General features: G+C 54.1%; 1 protein-coding gene across 2 annotated transcripts in view; it reads right to left on the bottom strand.

Annotated features, from left to right (window-relative positions):
• The window catches only part of Slc38a3 (solute carrier family 38 member 3), a 16,186-nt gene extending 13,688 nt beyond the window's left edge, over positions 1 to 2,498 (bottom strand). For both annotated transcript variants that reach the window (XM_023706112.1, XM_004625123.2), the window contains exon 1: positions 2,405 to 2,498. The gene's annotated coding sequence lies outside the window, so the exon portion shown is untranslated. The remainder of the gene's footprint in view (positions 1 to 2,404) is intronic.
• Between the last annotated feature and the right edge of the window lie 5,023 nt (positions 2,499 to 7,521).

Below are 7,521 nucleotides of genomic sequence, written 5' to 3'. Positions count from 1 at the left end.
TTTTTATTTTTGAGTCAGGCTGGTCTTGAACTCACTATGCAGACCAGGCTAGCCTTGAACTCAAAATGATCCTCCTGCCTCAGCTTCTTGAGTGCTGGGACTGTAGGCATGTGTCACCTTACCTAGTTTAAGAGGGCATAAGAAGGCTACCACTGTACCTCCAGGTTCTGCCCTCACTGACCAGGTGCAATGACATCCAGAGGGTGGAGCCAAACCTACTAGGCCCATAAGACCAGGCTCAGTGAGAAAGCTCAGAGACCTATAGCCCAACATCTGAGCTTATCTATAGGAACAATGAAGACATGCAGAGATGACAGCCAATTGGAGTGACTCCTGTTCTCAGTGGCCACACACATATGCAGACGTGCTGGCTGGGAGGCTGTGTACAGGACGTAGCCCGCAGAGCGGAAATTCAAAACCAAGCCACCCTAGGCCACTGGCAGGAAAGCCCCCCCTGCCCCAGCAGCTGGTCTTTCCCTTTGGCCCCTAGAAGCCCTGCCTGGCCCTCTAGAGCCACACCCTCCCTTCCCATGTCTGTCCTCCCTCCAAGATCAAAAGCCCACCTCTTCAGTACTCTTCCACCCACAGGACTGACTGTGCATGAGTCACAGAGTAGGTGCTCAGTAATGTTACTGAATGGATGGAACAGGCTCAAACTCTTGGCAAACCCTGAGCCCATTTTACCTGCTCTGAATGGGTCCTGGCTTTACAGGCCCCCATCCTACTATAGCATACACTACACATCTCATCCCTGCTTTCCTTGCACATAGCACCTTGCCAAAACTGCACCACCAAGGAGCCTAGCACCCACTTACCTTGCAATTATTTCTTTCTCAGGATGAACGCCTATCTCCACACCTGGCCCATGATATGCCCAGTTCAGCTTAGAATTCCTGTCTGACCTAGCCTAGAGACTACGGAGCTACCTGCCTGTCTTGTTGTGCCTGTTTTGTCATTTGCCTGGGGCTTTAATTCACTAGGTCAGTGGCATGGCAGGAAAAACCAACTCCTAAGATCTGGATACCTAGAGCCCTGGACAAGGGGGTCAGGTCAGCCTGTGACATGGGCCACAATCTCCAGCACTTGACAGAGTGCCTTGTGAGGGCAGTGAGGACCTGGGCTCGAGTAGGATGAATTTGTGACATTTTACCATCCTTGATAGAGATACAGCCCTGTCCCCAACCCCTAAGAACTCAGAAATTACCCTTCCCGACTCAGTCATTCCCTCCCTGCTTGGCCACATCAGCTCTTGACCCCACCACCACCACTCAGAGGCTTCTATGGCTGTGCCCCTTCAACACCTACAGCCCGTGGGTCGCTTTCTGTCTCCCAGAGTGAGAGCTCCCAGGGACTGGCCTTAGGGCCAGGAACTAAGCCTCTAGTCCAGCCCTATTCTAAGGGCCTCTTCCAGGGTAATCTCGGGCTGGTGGGAGGCAACCATGGATGGAAGGCCAAGGCTTGCAGTCTGATGGATGGCACAGGGCTGGGCGTCCTCCACCATGCTCTTCCCGGCACAAGGGGCTTTAACCTGGTCCTCCTGAGGCCTGTTGCAGAGCCCACACCTGGGCTCAGGGTCAGGTCCCTTGGGGGAAAGGGCACACCCCCACAGGCCCCACCCGGACCCCTCCTCCGGTGTAAACAAACGCACGCAACCACTGTGGCCAATGGAAGGGGCCAAATCCAGCCTGGGCGGGCTCATGCAAACCGAGTTTGGGTCCAATCCCACACAGAGTGCCCGCCGGCGGGCTCCTACCCCCGCGCCCAAGGGCCAGGTGGGAAGAAGCGCATATCCGCGCTCCGCCCTCAGGCCGGGCAGCCACGCGCGCCCAGTGCCGGCCCTGCCCTTGGCTCCGCCGCAGATGGCACCGGCTCTGGGGTCAGCATGTACCCCGCGGCCCCTTAGGCGGCCCGATCTGCCCCGTTCTCCTGTCCAACGAGGCCAGGATAAATATACCCAGATTCCCGGCGTGCCAGCCGACCGCGCTGCCGTCAGGCGCCCGTCGGGGCAGTGCTCCAGGAACTGCTCTCCGCGCTCTCGGCGGCTGTCCCGGACGGACGCGCTCTCGTTGTCCCGCGGGCCCGGCTTAGGAAGCCGGCTGGTGCTGCTTGAGCCCCAGGCCCGGAAGCCACTGGCCTCCTGCTGTCCAACTTAACCCTAACGAGAAGTCCAGCGTCGATGAGGTGATCCTCCAAGGACCCTGGCTCCAGCTCCAAGCTGGGTCCCAACTGGCGGGGCCGCAGACCTGCGCCTGGAGCGCGCGAAACTCCGACTCGCCTGTGGCTGGGGTGCCTGCCGGGGCTGCGGCGGGCTAATGGAACAACCCAAGGAACCCAAAGAGGACAGCAGAGCTGGCTCAGCCCTCCGGGTAGCCCTGGGCTGGTACACCTACGTTCCCAGCGGTACCTGGCCTCGTGGGTGAACACGCGCGGCGTTCCGCTCGCTTCAGCTGGTGCGGTCTGCTGGCCTCCAGGCAGAGCTCAGGGCTGCAACGGCGACAGCGGCGGCTGGGGAATGAAGGGCTCCCGGCCCCGCCCCCGGCCCGCCCCCGGCCCGCCAATCCCTGGCTGCCTGAGGGAGGAGGGGCCGGTCTGGGGAGGGGCGGGGGCCGTGCCCCAGGGCGAGCCGGAGAGCTAGGAAACCCCTAGGTAAGAGCTCCTTGGAGTTTGGAGTGAAGGGATGCTTCAGACCATAGTAGACTCTGCAGTCTCTGTTGTCCTTAACCCACAAATGCCCTGTTTCCCTGGAGCCAGAAGGGTTTCTTAGCCGACGGGAGTAGCAACAGGGCAAAGCTTAACTTCAGTGAAGGGTGTTCTGCTTGGAGGACTTTCAGACATTATTTATGGAGCAGAATTTTCTTTTTTACCTCTTACTATTCCTAACCAATGATGGGATAGGGATGGGAGTGGGGAAGAGCTTCCTGCATCATTCTGTCTTCATCCAAAGTAGAAGATTGGCTTGGAGGCTGGTAGAGTGAGGACAGAGACACATGGCCACAGCACCCTCCAGTCTGCCCCCAGCCTCTCAGCCTCTCTGACCTCGCCTCTTGAAGCCCTCTTCCCCACTTCTACACCTAGGAAACTGCTGCCAGCTTGCTTGTTAAAGGTAGGCATTAAGACTTGGTGTCCCAGATGAAGGGGGGTTTATAATAGTGTTGGTTTTTTTGTCTTAGTTTTGGTTTGGTTTGTTTTTTTTTTTTTTTTTTTTTTTCTCGCGGAACCAGGGATTGAACTCAGGCCCTTGCACTTGCCAGGGAAGTGCTTATTCTACTGAGCCATCTTCCTGGCCCCAGCAGTGTTGTTCTTCACTGGAGGCTCCTACCCTAGCCCTGCTTGCCTTCCAGCTGGGGCCCTGATGCTCAGAGGTGGGTGGTGGATGCAAGGTCTCAGGTCCAGCTATCAGGGATCAGGGGAGGTGTTGACCTTTTAGCATAAACTGAAAGGGAGGATTCCTAGAACAACTGTGCCACTTGCTTCTCAGCCACTGGCTCTGATCGGATTAATCCCTGACCTCCACTCTTCCTATCCAAGCAGGACTTCTCAGTATCTCCCTTCTTGGTGCAGCGGAAAAGTCCTCAGAGGACAGAGCTCACCTGTTTTCTGCCCTGGGCTGGGAGTCAGGAATACCAAAATCCAGGGTGCCTGTATTCTTTTCCTAATTCAGCACTACCAGAGTGAAGCTTTAGGGTACTTTAGTTTCCCTCTGTGTTATAAGGAATGGCTCTTTTCCCCCGACCTGGGGCGAGTGGGGTACAGAGAGGTATGAGCCATGGGTCAGAGGCTCCGTACTGATTAGAAGGGCTACAGAGAAAGGGATGGGGAAATTTCTTCAAACCTCAATTTGCTCAACTCCTGCCTTGCTGGTCACTAGGAAGGGACTGGCTTTGCCTCCTGATCCATGATTACAAGGGGTCATTAGGCTACCACTCTCCAAAAGAGAATAAGACAGAGACACCCTGGATGCTCACAGAGCCACTTACAGAGGGCTAGTGGCTCCCATATGCAGTTGCTGAAGGGCCAGACCCAGCTCAAGGTCACCTGTCAGGTGAATGTTAGGATTTTCAATCCAGGGGCGGAGCAGGAGCTGACAGGGCTGTCTAAGGAGGCCTTGAAGTGGGCATGATGTAGGGTCCCTGGCCCAGCCAGCTATGGCCAGGCTGGGGGCAGGGATGACTCTTGTAGTTGTTAGGCCCGAGCACCTCCAGGGCAAACAGTGCTGAGGTCTTTGCCACCACCTGTCGAACCTCCCAGCCCAGCCTGCGGTAGCTGAACAGCTGGGTGGCTGGGACAGGGCTCTGAGAGTGCCAGGTGCTATTTCCCAGAAGCCAGGGGGAAGGTCCATCTATGAAACTACAGTATTGTGGGAGCTGCCTGGTGCGGGCACAGAGACTTTATCTCCAGCATCAACTTATCTCTTCCCTTCGCCACAACCCCCATCTCAAATCCAGGTCCAGGAGACTACCAGACACATGGGGCAGAACTTAGGGCCCCAGGATCACTTAGACTCTCCTTCCAGGGTCACAGTAGCCCATTTGCTCTTGTTCACCCTCACCAGTCCTGAACTCTCAGCCTCCAGCAAGGCAGACTCTTTTTCTGACCATGCTGCCACCTCCACTGATACACCACCCACATGGTGCCCCAAGAATTTCTCCAATAGTGAGGCCTTATTCAACCTCCTTCCCAGTGCTTCCCAGAACCTAACCTTGGGATATACTAACTGCTTGGGTGACCTGCAAGCCCCTGCCCTTTTACCCAGCTGGCCTTCCTGATATCCCCCAATTTGCTCCCATCTGGCACTCTGAGCTGGACAACATGGTCTGGTCCTGTTGTTTCTAGACTATACCAGTCTTCATGCTTCTGTGCCTCTGCCTTGTGCTTCCTGGGGTTGAGGTTCCATGCCTGGCCCCACCTCCTTGGCAAACTTCTACTTGTCCTTTAGCACTAAAAAGAAGATTACCTCTGAGAACCCTGCCTCATCACCAAAAGAGTGAGCTATTCCAGTACTCACTACAGCTTCTATACCATCTACCCACTGTCCTAGCATCTGCACTTGGCAAGATAGGGGGTGCAAATCAAAGGCAGTGCAAACCAGGTGGGGTGGTACATGCATAATCCCAGAACTCTGGGATGATAAGTTAGGAGAATTGCCCTACCTTGGGAAATTTGGAAAATCTAGCCCACCCTGGGAAATTTGGTGACTTGGTCTAAAAATAAAAATACAACACAATACAATAAAAATAAAATGACTGGGGTTATAGCTCAGTGTGTGAAGGCCCTGAGTTCAACTGCCAGTACCCATTTAAAAAAGATTACTAAAAAAAAAAAAAAAAAAAAAGAAGGAAAGCCCAAGAAGAAGCAACCTTTGGGCTTGGCTCTGCTAAAAGAAAGAGAGTCAAGGGGCAGGAGGCACGAGCACTCATGCTGGGGCCAGAGCAAGACCCACTGCCAGAGTCATGCTTGGGCTTAAAACCTCATAGGGTCTGTGATTTGGCTCCACACCCTGACTACATACAGCTCAGTTTGGTGCCCAGGAGATTGGTTGTGGGAGCTTTTGGCTTCTGAGGTTATTGTTTCAACACAGACTGTGAAAGTGTGCAGGGGCACACTAGAATCAGCCCTTCTATGCAGCCTTCCCCAGCTGGGCCCCAGAGCTGGTGGCCTCCTGCTGAGGCCAGCCCCACAGCCTGGTGTGCCCACCCTTTCCCCCAGAGATTTTGGCCCCCAGCCTCCCTGGCTACTGAAGCGGCTTAATAAGCTCAGGTCACATGGGCTGTGCTGCTGACCGAGGGGAGGGCACAAACTTCCAGTGGTCATCTGGCCAGGGCCTGACGTCAGCGGCATTAACCGTCACCAGGCTTGTCTAATCTCTAGTCAGCAGCTGGGCCAGGGTAGTCCTGTCAGAGCCGGAGCTGAAGACCATGGGTGTTCTTAGGGATACCTTGAGGTGCTTGGAGGTCAGACAGAGATGGCCATGGGTAATGATGCCCACTGTAAGCGCTCCCACCTACATGACTGGTATAGCCACAGTGCTGAATCTGGGCCAGCTCTCTGATCCTCCGGTCTGGGCTGTGAATCAGGCACCAGGCACCCAATAACCCATTGATGTTACCCCTCAGGGTGTAATTAAATTGGTGTGGTGAGTGAGGTTGAAGAGGCTTCTCACTCAGAGACGCAGAGGCCTCCACACTTGGTGGTCAAGGATGGGGTGGCTTGAAGCCAGGCAGCATCCCCAGCCCACAGGATCCAGCAGTATCAGTGCTTAACCCCAGTCTCCGCAGGCAGAACAGTCTGGAGGTTGAGGTCCAGCCCCTGCACAGGGGGCTGGCTTTTCTCTGTCCCTTGTCCAGGAAGGCTGGGGATCTCATTACACTTTCTCCTACACAAAGCAGCCATGAGGAGGACCCTGTTAATTCACTTTTTTCCATTAGCCTCCTCTCTCTGAGGCCAAATACACCTAACTCCTCACAGCCTCTTGTCCTCTGTCTTACCCCTGCCCGCTACTGCCTGCTGCACCTCACTTGCATAAATTGCTTGAGGTCCTTAGTAGAGATTAATCACTCCAGCTCAGCCAGGCCCAAGAGCACCAGCTGGGTCGCACCACTGACTAAGTCCTGTCTACTCCTCAGGTTTCTGACAGTACCAGCGTGGCCACTGTGTGTCCTTGGCTCCCTGAGCCCCTAATGCTCCTCCTGTGTCCCCCACTGGCTTCCCGCAGGGTTCTGGATCGCGAGGAGGCCGTCTACAGTGTGCCTTCTGCTGCACTCGGAGGAACTGCTGCCTCCTAGGCGTCTCCTCCAAGTGGCCACAGATCCTGCTGACTCAGCCTATCCAAAATCTTCTGCACTCTGAGCAGCAGTGTCACCTGTGGCTGCTCAGCTGTGTGGCTGAGCTCCTGTTCCACAAGCCCTGGCTGTGCGGGTACTGAGGACATAAGCATCTGCTTCGCAGTCTCCTGCTCCCATTCCTCTCCTCCCCATCCCACAGTGGCCCCCAGGGAGAATGTGTGCCTCTATGTGTCCATTTTAAGAAAACTTATAAGAATTATTTTTTCCAAAGCAATTTTCAAAAATACTATCAGTGACTTTTGTCCCCACTAAAGCCAGGAAAATAAAATTATAATAAATTCAGGTTATGCGGGGATATATCTCAGTGGCACAGCACCTGCCTGTTCAGTGAAACCTCCTGATTTCAATTCCTGGTACCTAAATACATAAATAAATAAAATGAATTCAGTTTTAGGTAGGAATAAAATGTGTAAGCTTAAAATATTGTAAAGAGGCCAGGGAGATGGCTCAGTGGAGTAAGCGCTTCCCTGGCAAGTGGAAGGGCCTGAGTTCAATCCCTGATCCCGAAGGAAAAAAAAAAAAAAATTGTAAAGTGTTTGAGCCAGGAATGGTGATTTATACTTGTAATCCTAGCACTCAGGAGGCTGAGGCAGGAGGCTCACTGTAAGTATGAGGGCAGTCTGGGTTACACAGTAAATTGAAGGCCAGTTTTTTTTTTTAATTTTTTATTTATTTATTT

The sequence above is a fragment of the Octodon degus genome, unplaced genomic scaffold, assembly GCF_000260255.1.
Source record: "Octodon degus isolate 3935 unplaced genomic scaffold, OctDeg1.0 scaffold00008, whole genome shotgun sequence".
NCBI classification, from domain to species: domain Eukaryota; kingdom Metazoa; phylum Chordata; class Mammalia; order Rodentia; family Octodontidae; genus Octodon; species Octodon degus.
The sequence above is the reverse complement of the archived record's forward strand: the minus strand, read 5'-3'. Positions and strand labels throughout refer to the sequence as shown.